We start from the raw sequence: 14,288 nt of genomic DNA, 5'->3' as shown, positions 1-14,288 counted from the left end.
AGTCTTTCTTAGTTACGTAGCCTTTCCTCTCTTTGTACACATTTGGGAATATTAATAATAGGATCAGCTGTTATTAAGAATTTGAAACAACAAGGGCAACAAAAGGATAAATGAATAAATAAAAATTTAATAGAAGAATTTGAAGGCATCTTGTAAATAATTAACAAGTGTTATATATATGTATATATATATATATAAGATTTATATAAATATAAAGCAAATTCAGGGCCTGGCGGTAGTGCAGTGGATTATGTGCACACAGTACAAGGAGCAAAGACTGGCCTAAGGATCCTGGTTGGAAACCCTGGCTCCCCACCTGCGGGGGGGGGGGGGTCACTTCACAAGTGGTGAAGCAGGACTGTAGGTGTTGCTCTCCTTTTCAGTCTCTGTCTTCCTGTCCTCTCTGTTTCTCTCTGTCCTATCCAACAACAATAGCAATGGCAACAATAACCACAGCAGTAACAACTAGGACAAAAGAATGGGAAATAATGACCTCCAGGATCAGTGGACTGTAGTGCAGGCACCAAGCCCCAACTATAAGCCTGGAGGCAAAAAGAAGAAATCTTTTGTCCATTCTCCCAGAGGGATAAGGATTAGGGAACCTTCCAGTGGAGGGGAGGGTATAGGGAACTCTGGTGACTGGAATTGTATGGGATTGTACTCCTCTTATCCCACAATCTTCTTAATCATTATTAAATCACTAATTTAAAGAAAGCAAGAGAAAAAAATCTATAAAAACACAGAAGCACACTATCTGCTAGCTACCTTCTTAGTAACTTTCTGAAGCTCCACATTCATTCTGTAGTATATTTAGAAAAGAGTTTAGCTTAGCTAGCTTAACAAAAATACTAAAGAAAACATGTTCTCTGTACACTTGGTGAGGGAGGAACATTGGTTGTTTTTTTTTCCTATTTTTATTAGTGATTTAATAATGGGTTTAATTGTTTTGTTGTTATTGTTGAGTCATATGATTGATTTATTGTCATTTGTTATCAGTCTCTTGTCAATTTTGTGACATCCAGGTATCTTCTCCCAATTTCCGGGTTACCTTTAGGGGCAAAGTCGGGGTACAGCCGCAGAGGGGCTAGCGCCCCCGGACCCAGTACCCCGGGACAGGCGCACCCCTTAGAGGTGGCTGCGCACCCCCCCAAACCTCCAGCACCCAGCGGCCTTGAGCAGGGCAGTCCCCGAGATGGAGCCATGCACACCCCCGGCAGGGGCGCACCCAGGGGAGGTGTCCACGAGCCCCCAGACCCCGCACCCCTGGCAGGGACAACCTGGAAGGGTGGCTGCGCGCCCCCAGATCTTGCTGCTTTTGGCTTCCTTGAGCGCGAGCACAGGGACCCCACCTGAGAGTCTGGGCAGCCGGCCTTCCCTTTCCTTCCTGCCAGGAGAGGGGTCCTAGGTCCCTGGGCCTCACCCAGCGTGTCAGTGCTGGTGGCTCCAAGTGCCCGAGGGTGAGGACCCGCCAGCTCAGCTGGAGTCCAGGCAGTGCGCCTCCTGCCCACCCCAAACGCCCAGGTAGGAGGGGACCCCGGAACCCACCGACCTGGCTTCAGGAGCAGCCAGGCCCAGAAAACTTTCCGCGTGTCCGCCCACCCGAAATGTGCACCCGCTGTCCTTCCTCTCGGTGTGGCCCACAACGAGGTTTTCGGGGGACGGCTGTTTGGAATCCTGAAGTTAGAGTTTGGTCTGGGGCAACATGGCGAGCCAAGCTCCCAAATTAGGGTGAAGGAGGCTGGGGCACGGGGTGCGGGTCCAGGTTGGGGGTCTCCTCGCACTACTAGAACTGGAGTGTTTTCTCTGCCTCTTTTGGAAGAGACATGCATTTCAGAGGGGTGCTCCAAGCCAGCTGGCTCCAACCCTTGTTGAGCCCTGGGCCCAGGCTGTGGATTGGGTCTGGGCTGAGGGTCTGGCACTTTGCAACCTGCTGGTCCTGGAGGGCACTGCCAACACCCACCCCCAACCCCCCTTGTCCCGGTGGCCTGGGCCTGGCAGGGCTCCGTGTGTGGTGGGGGGTGGGCAGGGGTCGCCTGGGGTTCTTGTGTCTGTGGGGACAGTCCTGGGGAGATTGCAGTCTGCCTACTCACACAATGGGGCAGCCAGGATGCTGTCAGGTGGGAGCTGCACTAGGAGCCCCACAGAGCCAGGCAGCAGCTGATCTTGGAGCTGGGTGGGAACCAGGCAGGAACCACGGTTTTTTTTTTTTAAATGAAATTAAAAAAAGGAAATTAAAAAAAGGAAAAATGTTATTTGTTAATACAAAAAAGAGAAGCAGAGCATGACTATGGCACATGCAAATCTGGGGATTGAATTCAGGACTTAATTCTTACAGAGCCATTGCCCTAGCCATTCTGCAATTCTAAAGTATAAATAGGTTATTTTATTTTTGTTGTTGTTGTTGTCACCAAGGTCTCATTGTCTCCCTTTCTTTTTTTCTTGTCTATTCTTTTCCACTCTTTTTTATTTTTATTTATTTTTCCATTTTGTTGCCCTTGTTGCTTAACATTGTGTGGTGATTAATGTCCTTGTTGTTGGATCGGACAGAGAGAAATGGAGAGAAGAGGAGAAGACATAGAGGGGGGGAGAAAGACAGACACTTGCAGACCTGCTTCACCACCTGTGAAGGGACCCCCGGGCAGGTGGGGAGCCAGGGGCTAGAACCACGATCTTTCCTCTGGTCCATGAACTTTGCGCCATGTGCGCTTAACCCGCTGTGCCACTGCCTGACTCCAACTGTCTCCATCTCTTAACACTTTTTAAATAAGATTATAATATAGTCCTAGCTTCCGTAGTACATATACTAAAATTGGCATGATACATAGAAGATTAGCATGGCCCCTGCTCAAGGATTACACACAGATTCATGAGGCATACCATATTTTTTCAAAAAAAGATTATAAAATATATGTACACACATATAAATAATTATAATCTTTTAAAGAGCCAGTTAATGCAACCTGGGAGGCGGTTCAGTGGCAAGAGATCTGGATTTGTATGTGTGGTATCCCAGGTCTGTCTGAACTCTGGTTCTACATATGATGAAGCTCTTTTAAAAGATTTATTAATCAGTGAGGGAGAAAGGAAGGGGAGAGAGAGAGAGAGAGAGAGAGAGAGAGAGAGAGGAAAAACACTATAGCATCAGTCTGGAACATATGATGCTGGAGGTAGAATTCAGGACCTCATGCTTGAGTCCAAAACTCCAACCACTCTGCCAGCCTCCAGGGCTGCAGATTGGCTTTTTTAAATAAAATCATGGTAATATTGTTCTCTTAACTGTAAATCTTTTAAATAATACAAAGTCTTTTTAAATTTTTTTCTCAAATAGTGTGCCTGGGGATCAATCCCACCCAGAACTTGCACCTGCATGGGACAGCTGAGAAGCCTCCCTGCCCATCTCCATTCTGTATCCTTTAAGAGAGGGAGATATGCAAAGCACTGCTCCTCTATGCAAGGAGTCCCGCCCATTACCTGCATGTGTTTTCACTTGCAGTGTGGAGGATCAGACCCCCAGCCACATGCTACTTAAAGCATGTGCTTTACCCCCTGCTGCGCCTTCTGGTCCTGAGTTTGATTGCTGGCATTGCATGTGCCAGAATGATACTATCATTCTCTCTCATGAATAAAAAAATTATGTTATGTATGTTACTTATGTTATGTTTTTAATTAATGTATGTTATGTTATGTTTTCTTTTTAAGAAACAGACAACCTGCGCCTAGATTTAGGCGGGTAACTGGACTCAACAGTAGTCCAGGCCCATTTAAAATCCAAATTCAACAAATTTAGAACCAAGGCAAAGGAAAGAACAGTCACTATAATTTTTTAAGACACTGGGTAGCTTCTTTGCATTGGTCTCTCTATATAAGTTATTTTCAACATCTCTGTATTTGTGATTGAAATGGGTCAAGCTGACTTAGTTCCCTTTAGCCAGACAAGGTGTGTATCTACATTTGGGTCACAATACCCTGCTGTATGTTGATCTTTGAAAGTAAATGAATGTGCTGGGGTGGGATTGGGAGGCAGAACTTGGAGAAAGAATCATCCTCATCCATAGGTGTTGCTACATTCAGCCTTCATATAGGAAACACCTCAAGATATCAGTATCAGAGCAACCATTTACAAGTATTTTTTCAAAATTTATTTTACTTTACTTGTTTATTGAATAAAGACAGAGAAACTGAGATCATAGGGGGAGGTAGAGAGAAAGACACCAACAGCACTGCTTAACCGCCTGTGAAGCTTCCTTATTTACAGGTGAGTCAACAGTTATTACCATCTTAAGTTAGGTATCATTTCTTCCTTTCTCTCTTTTTCTTTTTAATTTCTTTATTGGGGAATTAATGTTTTACATTCCACAGTAAATACAATAGTTTGTACTTGCATAACAATTCCCAGTTTTCCATATAGCAATCTATGTATCATTTCTTTTCTTTCTTTCTTTTTTTTTGTTGTTATTGGATAGCGACAAAAATAAATTGAGAGAGAAGGGGGAGATAGAGAGGAATAGAGACAGAGAGACACCTGAAGACCTGCTTTACTACCTGTGAAGTGACTCCACTGCAGGTGGGGAGCAGGGGGCTTGAACCAGGATCCTAAACGGTCCTTGCTCTTTGTGCCATGTGGGCTTAGCCCACTGTGCTACCTTCTGGCTCCCTTAGGTATCATTTCTAAAGCCGGCTAAATCTAAAATGTTCTTAACCTTTTGTAGTAATTTCCTGATTCATGTTTGCTTGTCTTAAATATCTTGGTTCTGTTTTAGTTTGCCTTGTGGGAAGTCCCATCTGTCTTTGGTCTTGGTAATTTTCCAGGGCTTGTAGTTGAATGCCAGCAAGAATGCTCCCAGATAAAAAACAAAGAAATTGCTCTGCATGTGCTTCGAGGTAGGCTTACTTAAGAGGCAAAAGATTTATACAATCTGAAGAGAACAAGAGTATACATACTTTGCTTATTTAAATGATACATACACTTTAGTAGAACTTATACATTTGAATAAAACTACATACATATGTAATTCAAAATCTAGGAAATAGAGAAAAATGAAGTGGGGGGAAACCCTTTCCTGACCCTCGACCTTAGACTCTATCAGTAGAGAATATTACAGTATGGTGTTTTTAAATGAATTAATCTATTTTCCCTTTTTAGTTGCCCTTGTTTAACATTGTTGTAGTTATTGATGTTGTTGTTGTTGGATAGGACAGAGAGAAATGGAGATAGCAGGGGAAGACAGAGGGGGAGAGAAAGACAGATACCTGCAGACCTGCTTTACTGCTTGTGAAGTACCTTTCCTGCAGGTCCAGGGAGCTGGGGCCAGAACTAGGATCCTTCTGCTGGTCCCTGCACTTTGCAGTATGGTTTTGGCAGAGATATTTATTTCTGAACCCATAGGGATTTGTAATAAATTTTTGTAATAATATGTTTCATTTTAAAACTTGAAAGTATCTTAATTTCCATAAAAAATTTCATAAAAATGACCTTTTTTATGACCTAAATGACCTAAACCAATTTTCTCTTTAGACAGTTATGATACAAATCCTGAATAGAAATAGCTTGAGGAAGAAATTTGAGTTAACACATTAGTAAACTTGCTGGAGAACGGACTGATGAGGGTAAAATATAGTTTTTTAATTATTTTAATTTCATGAATTACAGAAGGTAGTGGGGCACAGAAGCAGCACTCTAGCCTATGCAGTGCTTGGGATTGGACTCAGGACCTAAAATTTAGAAGCTCTAATTTCTTCCATGGTGCAACCTCTACCCATCTTCAGAGATAGTTTTGTTTTGTCCTAAAGATCTTATTTATTCATTAATGAGAGAGAGAGGAGCAGGGAGGATCTGCACGTTACTCTGGTATATGTGGCACTGGGGATTGAACTTGGTCCCTCATGCCTGAGAATCCTGTACTTTATCCACTCTGCCTCTTCCTCCCAGACCACTGATAATTTGGCTTTGATTGGAATTAGAACTACTGAAGAAGCACTATTGGGTGCTGGGTGGTAGTGCAGCGAGCGGGTTAAGCACACATGGCACAAAGCTCAAGGATAGGGGTTGGGATCCCAGTTTGAGCTCCCCACCTGCAGCGATGTCACTTCACAAGTGGTGAAGAAGGTCTGCAGGTATCTGTCTTTCTCTCCCACTCATTGTCTCCCCCCCACCCTCAATTTCTCTGTCCTATCCAGCAACAATGATAAACAAAAAGAACAACAAAAGGCGGGGGGGGGGTGTGATGGCCTGCAGGAGCAGTGGATTTGTAGTGCAGGAAGAAAAAAAAAAAGAAAAAGAAACACTCTTACTCCATAAGTAAACCTGAGATAACAAGAGTCTTAAACAATTAAATTCCTTCCACTCTTGCTCTTTGTCAATTGTATGTGCCTGACCTTCAGAAATAGAAATCCTTAGAAAAGAATTTGCGGTGCCTTTTCCATTGTAGTAAAGATAGTAATTATATTAAAATGTGAATTCCTTTCTATCTCTACACAGGTTGGAACAAGAACCCAGTCAGAAAGAATCCAGACCTACAATTTCACCCAGAATAGTGTCACTGACCACAGGGTAGGATATGAAGTCCAAGATATTAAGGTAATATTACTGAATGTGCTTACTGTATCTTTGATTTATTAAGGAATCAAATTTTGGGGCCTGGTTTATTAAGAAATCAAATTTGGGGGCCTGGTTTATTAAGGAATCAAATTTGGGGGCTCTAGCCGGTATCGTTAGGCTGATCCTTGTGCTTTGCACCACCTTGCTTAACCCACTGCGCTACAGCCCAACCCTTGTTAATATTCTATTATCTTCCTTTCCTTCTTGGCTTGGTCCCTTTATCTTGCTTGTAAATCTGTCATCTGAACTGAGAATGTTGAAAGAGTAGGGGAGGGGGCCCACTGAGGTGGAAGGACCCAGGGCCACATTTATGCCCTGCCCACTTCACTCCCAGGTCAGACTGGCTTCCTCTGCCCCCTGGAGCCTGTCTGTGTGTGTGTGTGTGTGTGTGGGGGGGGTGTTTACAAGTGTTTCCTGATGCTAGAACAGTCTCCTTGGAGTGTGACTGCTAACTGCTTTTTGGCAAGTTACTATTTTAAATATTCCTGGGGTCCTGATTGTGGTACACCTGGTTGAGCACACATGTTACAGTGCACAAGGATCCAAGTTCAAGCCCCTGGCCCCCATCTGCAAGGGGAAAACTTTTTGAGTGGTGAAGCCATGTTGCAGGTGTCTCTGTCTCTCTCCCTATCACCTACTTTCCCTCTGAATTTATGGCTGTTTCTATCCATTAAATAAATAAAGATAATAATAGAAAAATTAATTTACATGACAGAAGTCTACATCAAATTGGCATTTGAAATAAGAAAGCTCTTTTTTGAGGTCCCCTGTTACAGAGCAAATGAGTGGAAACAAACTGCTTCTGGAAAGCCTGTTTTTAGTAGCTTAACTTTTTCCTTTCTTTAATTTTCTTTTCTTTTTAAACTATCTTTATTTATTGGATAGAGACAGCCAGAACTTGAGATGAGATGGAAGGGGGAGAGAGAGGGAGGGAGAGACAGAGACACTTGCAGCCCCGCTTAGTCACTTTTGAAGCTTTCCTCCTGCAGTGAGGATCAGGGGCTTGAATCTAGGTCCCTCTCCATTGTTGTGTGTTTAACCAAGTATACCACTGCCTGACTCCCCCCTTTTTCTCTTGGCTTTTCTTTCTTTGTTTATTTTTCCTTTCTTTCTTTTTCTTTTTTTTTTTTTTTTTTTGCTTTTGGGCTTATCACCAGGTTTCAGGGCCAGCACCATGAATCCACTGGTGCTGGCAGCCATATATTTATTGATTCATTCATTTATTTATTTTGGCTATGACAGAGAGAAACTGAGAGGGGAGGGGGTATATAGAGAGGGATAGAGACCTGTTTCTCTGCTTGTGAAGTGTCCCTTTGCAGGTGAGGAGCCAGGGCCTCCAACCAAGATCCTTGCATGGGTCTTTGTGCTTTTATACTATGTGCACTAAACCCAGTGAACCCCTACCTACCCCACCCTCCCATTTGCATTCCTTTATAGGTGAGAAGAAATACAAAATAAGAGGCAAAATCTTCACCCAGCACTTTGTTTAGGCCAGAAGAAACTCTGCAAATGTCTCCCCTCAGCTTAGAGGGAGAGGGGAGTTTCTCTGCATGTGATGCCTCTTTTTTTTTTAATTATCTATGTCTGGATTGACTGATTGATTAGATAGAAATAGAGAAATTGATAAGGGAGGAGCATATAGAAAGGGAAAGAGATGGAGACACCTGTAGCTATATTTCACCACTTGTGAAGTTTTCCCCCTGCAGGTAGGGGGCCAGGGGCTTGAACCCAGGTCCTTGTGCACTATGATGTATGCACTTAACCAGGTGCACCACCACCTGCCCCCATTTTTTTGCTTTTAAAGGAGCTTCCACTGATTTTTTTTGCATCCAACTCTCTATATATGCTATTCTTTTTTAAAGGTTTATTTATAAAATGGAAACATTGACAAGGCCATAGGATAAGAGGGGTATAATTCCCACCACCAGAACTCAGTATCCCATCCCCTCCCAATGGCTTTCCTATTCTTTAACCCTCTGGGAGTATGGACTCAGGGACATTATGGTGTGCAGAGGTAGAGGGTCTGGCTTCTGTAACTGCTTCCATGCTGAACATGGTTGTTTACAGGTGGATCCATACTCTCAGTCTGTCTTTCTCTTTCCCTAGTGGGGCAGAGCTCTGGGGAAGTGGGGCTCCAGGACACATTGGTGGAGTCTTCTGTCCAGGGAAGTCCAGTAGGCATCTTGGTAGCATCTGAAACCTGGTGGCTAAACAAAGAGTTGACATATAAAGCCAAACAAATTGTTGACCAATCATGAACCTAAAGGCTGGAATATTGCAGATGAAGATTTGGGGTCTCTGTTTTGAAGATAGCTAGTAGGCCTATTTTTAAAATGTTATATTCCAAAGGGATATATATTCCAAAGGGATATTATATTCTAAGGGATATATATTCCAAAGGTATATTATATTACTACTGCTTTGTTCTTCTTTCAGCCAGTCTCATCGTGCAGGTAGCAGGGATGGGTCTGGGCAAAGCCCTATTTCTTTTTCTGGCTCTGAGATTTTGAACTTTACATCCTGTCTCTAGATTTTATTCAAACTTAAGTCTGTCTCTAAACCCTAACACCATCAACACAAAATGAGTTGAGTTATATTCTTAAAATTTATTTTGTATTTGAGTCCCCACCACACCTGCAGAGGAAAAGATTTGTGAATGGTGAAGCAGTGCTGCAGGTCTCTCTCTCTCTCTCTCTCTCTCTCTTCTCCCTCTTTACTTCCCCTTTCCCTTTTGATTTCTGCTGTTACTATCCAATAAATAAAGATAATAAAAATATTTTTAAATTTTTAAAATATTTATTTTCCCTTTTGTTGCCCTTGTTATTTTATTGTTGTAGTTATTATTGTTCTTATTGATGTCCTTGTAGTTGGATAGGACAGAGAGAAATGGAGAGAGGAGGAGAAAACAGAGAGGGGGAGAGAAAGATAGACACCTGCAGACCTGCTTCACTGCCTGTGAAGCAAACCCTCTGCAGTTTGAGAGCCGGTGTACTTAACCCACTGTGCTACCTCCTGACTTCGCTTAGATTATTTTTAAGGAATTTGTATTTACAATTAAATTTTGATTTGATAGAACAAGGCAATTCATACAAGGAAGGGAGATAATGGAGAGAGAGAAAGACACGTACAGCTCTGCTTGCTTGTCAAGCTTAACCCCACCCCCTAGCAGGTAGGCACTGGGGCCTTGAACCTGGGTTCTTAGTCATGGTTATGTGCATGCTCAACTGAGGTCACCACCACCTGTGCCTATTTTAAAATTATTAAAGAATTTCTTAAGAATCCCCTCAACACTTTATCTGTACTATTCCAGCTTAGGTCCATGATTGGTCAACAATTTGTTCGGCTTTGTATGTTAACTCTTTTCAACCACCAGGTTCCAGATGCTAGCATAATGCTCACCAGACTTCCCTGGACAGACAACACCAGCAATGTGTCCTGGAGCTCTGCTTCCCCAGAGCCCTTGCCCACTAGGACAAGGAAGAGACAGGCTGGGAGTATGGATCAACCAGTCAACGCCCATGTTCAGCGGGGAAGCAATTGCAGAAACCAGACCTTCCATCTTCTGCATCCCACAATGACCTTGGGTCCATACTCCCAGGGTTAAAAAACAAGAAAGCTATCAGGGGAGGGGATGGGATACAGCGTTCTGGTGGTGGGAATTGTGTGGAGTTGTACCCCTCTTTTTTAAAAAAAATACTTTATTTTATTTATTTATTCCCTTTTGTTGCCCTTGTTGATTTATTGTTGTAGTTATTATTGTTGTTGTCGTTGTTGGAAGTTGTACCCCTCGTATCCTATGGTTTACTCAATGTTTCATTTTTATAAATAAAACATTTAAAAAAAGGGAGTTCGGAGGTAGCGCAGCGGGTTTAGCGCAGGTCGCACAGCCTAAGGATCCTGGTTCGAGCCCCCAGCTCCCCACCTGCAGGGGCCTGGCCTCACAGTAGGTGAAGCAGGTCTGCAGGTGTCTTTCTCTCCCCCTGTCTTCCCTTCTTCTCTTTGTCCCAGCTGCTTCCAGCGCAGTGCCATGGAGCCTGCGGCCCTCGCCCTGAGGCCCCGTCACCCCCACGCCGCATTGCGTTGCGTTGCGTTGCACCCATAGGCCCCAGCGCTGGGGCCAGGTCCACAACTTGAGCGCCGGGCCATGACTGTGCGGAGGCTCCCTGCGTGGAAGTACTGCTGCGGAGTCATGACGGTGCTGTGCTGGACAGCAGCGGCCAGGTCCATCATGCTCGGCCCATCTACTGCCATTCCTCCAATTCCAAGTAAGTGGCCCCCGGTGCCACCCATACTGGAAGGCTCAGGTGTGGGGCCCGCCCAGGAAGGTGCTGGGTGGGGGGAGGGGCGAAGTTGGGGTACAGCCTCAGAGGCGCCAGCGCCGCTGGACCCCTTACCCCGGGCCAGGCACACCCCGAAGAGGTGGCTGCGCGCCCCCCCACAACCCCCAGGACCCAGCAGCCTTGAGCGGGGCGGTCCCCGGATAAGGGCCATGCGCACCCCCGGCAGGGGCGCACCCGGGGGAGGTGTGCGCGAGCCCCCAGACCCCACACCCCGGGCAGGGACACCCTGGAAGGGTGGCTGCGCGCCCCAGATCCCGCTGTTTTCGGCTTCCAGGAGCGCAAGCGCAGGGATCCCGTCTGAGAGTCTAGGCAGCCGGCCTGGCCTTCCCTTTCCTTCCAGCCAGGAGAGGGGTTCTGGGGTCCCAGGGCCTCGCCCAGCATGTCCATGCCTGCGGCTCCGAGCGCCCTGAGGGTGAGGACCCGCCCCGGCAGCTCGAGGCCGGGCAGTGCGCCTCCCGCCCACCCCAACCTCCCGGGCAGGAGGGGACCCCAGTGGAACCCACCAGCCTGCCTTGGCTTCGGGAGTTGCCAGGCCCAGAGAACTTTCCGCGCGCCCGCCCTTCCGAAATGTGCGCCCGCTGTCCTTCCTAGGTGTGGCCCACGATGAGGTCCTCGGGGGACGGCTGTTTGGAATCCTGAACCTGGAGTTTGGCCTGGGGCAACATGGCGAGCCAGGCTCCCAGACTAAGGTGAAGGCCTGGGTGCGGGGTGTGGGTCCAGGTTGGGGGGGTCTCCTCACACTTCTAGAACTGGAGTGTTTTCTCTGCCTCTGTCTCTCTCGAAGAGACATGCATTTCTGAGCTGTGCCCCATGCTGGCTGGTTGGAACCCCTGTTGAGCCATTTGCCAGGCTGCGGGTTGGGTCTGGGCTGAGGGTCTGGCACTTTGCAAACTGCTGGTCCAGGGAGGCCACTCCCAGCGCCCCCCCCCACCCCTTTCAGGAGGCCTGGGCCTGGCTGGGCTCCTTGCGCCATGGGGGGTGGGCGGGGGGGGGGGGCGCCTGGGGCTCTTGTGTCTGCGAGGACAGTCCTGGGGGGACTTCAGTCCGCCTGCACACAACAGGGCGGCCAGCGCACTGGCAGGTGGGAGCTGCAATAGGAGCTGGGCAGAGCCAGGCAGGAGCCAATCTTGGAGCTGGGTAGGAACCTGACAGGAACTGTGGTTTTAAAAAAAAGGAAATTAAAAAAAAGAAAAAAAATGTTACTTATTAATACCAAAAAGAGAAGCAGAGCATGACTATGGCACATGCAAATCTGGGGATTGAATTCAGGACTTAATGCCTACAGATCCACTGCCCTAGCCATTTTGCAATTCTAAAGTATAAATAGGTTATTTTATTTTTTTGTTGTTGTTGTCACCAAGGTCTCATTGTCTCCCTTTCTTTTTTGTCTTTTCTATTCTTTTCCACTCTTTTAAAATTTTTATTTATTTTTCCTTTTGGTTTCCCTTGTTGCTTAACATTGTTGTGGTTATTAATGTCGTTGTTGTTGGATAGGACAGAGAGAAATGGAGAGAGGAGGGGAAGACAGAGAGGGGGAGAGAAAGACAGACACCTGCAGACCTGCTTCACCACCTGTAAAGGGACTCCCCTGCAGGTGGGGAGCCAGGAGCTCTCACCACGAACCATGATCTTTCCTCCGGTCCTTGAGCTTTGCGCCATGTGCACTTAACCCGCTGTGCCACCACCCGACTCCAACTGTCTCCATCTATTAACACTTTTTAAATAAGATTATAATATAGTCCTAGCTTTGGTAGTACATATACTGAAATTGGCATGATACAGAGAAGATTAGCATGGCCCCTGCTCAAGGATTACACACAAATTCATGAAGTGTACCATATTTTTTCAAAAAAAGTTTATTAAATATATGTACACATATAAATAATTAAAATCTTTTAAAGAGCCAGTTAATGCAAGCTGGGAGGTGGTTCAGTGGTAAGAGGTCTGGATTTGCATGTGTGGGATCCTAGGTCTGTCTGAACCCTGTTTCTACATATGCTGGAGCTCTTTTAAAAGATTTATTAATTAGTGAGGGAGAAGGGGAGGAGAAAGAGAGAGAGATAGTGAGAGAGAGAGAGAGAGAGAGAGAAAACACTGTAGCATCAGTCTGTAACATGTGATGCTGGTGGTAGAATTCAGGACCTCATGCTTGAGTCCAAAACTCCAACCATTGTGCCAGCCTCCAGGGCTGCAGATTGGCTTTTTTGAAAAAAATCATGGTAATATTGTTCTCTTAACTGTACATCTTTTAAGTAATACAAAGACTTTTTAAAAATTTTTCTCAAATATTGTGCCTGGGGATCAATCACACCCAGAACCTTGCACCTGCATGGGACAGCTGAGAAGCCTCCCTGCCCGTCTCCATTCTGTATCCTTTAAGAGAGGGAGACATGCAAAGCACTGCTCCTCTATGCACGGAGTCCCTCCCATTGCCTGCCTGTGGTGTGCACTTGCAGTGTGGAGGATCAGACCCCCAGCCACATGCTACGTAAAGCATGTGCTTTACCCCCTGAGCCGCCTTCTGGTCCTGAGTTTGATTCCTGGCATTGCATGTACCATAATGATGCTCTCATTCTCTTTTATGAATAAAAAAGTTATGTATGTACTTGCATAATAATTCCCAGTTTTCCATAAAGCAATCTATGTATCTTTTTTTTGTTTGTTATTGGATAGCAACAGAGAGAAATTGAGAGAGAAGGGGGAGATAGAGAGGAATAGAGAGGCAGAGAGACACCTGCAGACCTGCTTTACTACCTGTAAAGCGACTCCTCTGCAGGTGGGGAGCAGGGGGCTTGAACCAGGATCCTAAACGGTCCTTGCTCTTTGTGCCATGTGAGCTTAGCCCACTGTGCTACCTTCTGGCTCCCTTAGGTATCATTTCTAAAGCCTGTTAAATCTAAAATGTTCTTAATCTTTTGTAGTAACTTCCTGATTCATGTTTTCTTGTCTTAAACATCTTAGTTCTGTTTAAGTTTGCCTTGTGGGAAGTCCCATCTGTCTTTGGTCTTGGTAATTTTCCAGGGATTGTAGTTGAATGCCAGCAAGAATGCTCCCAGATAAAAAACAAAGAAATTGCTCTGCATGTGCTTCGAGGTAGGCTTTACCAGAAGATTATAGAGAAAGACAGGTGTCAACAGCAAAATGCCAAAAGACTGCAGGTAATATATATATATACATTTAAATGAAAGAAAGAAAGAAAGAAAGAAAGAAAGAAAGAAAGAAAGAAAGAAAGGTGGGGGTCAGGTGGTAGTGCAGGAGGTTGAGTGCAGGAGGTGCAAATCACAAGGACTGGTGTAAGGAACCTGGGTTGAGCCCCTGGCTCCCCACCTGCAGGGGGTCGATTCATAAGT

The 14,288-nt window shown here is 45.5% G+C and overlaps 1 long non-coding RNA gene and 2 other non-coding genes across 3 annotated transcripts in view; all 3 read left to right on the top strand.

Moving 5' to 3' along the window:
• LOC132537017 (uncharacterized) overlaps window positions 1–14,288 on the top strand; it is a 196,730-nt gene that overhangs the window by 129,999 nt on the left and 52,443 nt on the right. The window lies entirely within an intron of this gene.
• On the top strand, window positions 2,780–2,886 carry LOC132537218 (U6 spliceosomal RNA). Its single transcript, XR_009548680.1, has one exon. It is a non-coding gene; the product is annotated as a U6 spliceosomal RNA (small nuclear RNA).
• On the top strand, window positions 12,677–12,783 carry LOC132537178 (U6 spliceosomal RNA). The gene has a single exon (XR_009548641.1). It is a non-coding gene; the product is annotated as a U6 spliceosomal RNA (small nuclear RNA).

The sequence above is a fragment of the Erinaceus europaeus genome, chromosome 2 (genome assembly GCF_950295315.1).
Source record: "Erinaceus europaeus chromosome 2, mEriEur2.1, whole genome shotgun sequence".
Taxonomy (NCBI): domain Eukaryota; kingdom Metazoa; phylum Chordata; class Mammalia; order Eulipotyphla; family Erinaceidae; genus Erinaceus; species Erinaceus europaeus.
This window is presented reverse-complemented; position numbering and strand designations above follow the sequence as displayed.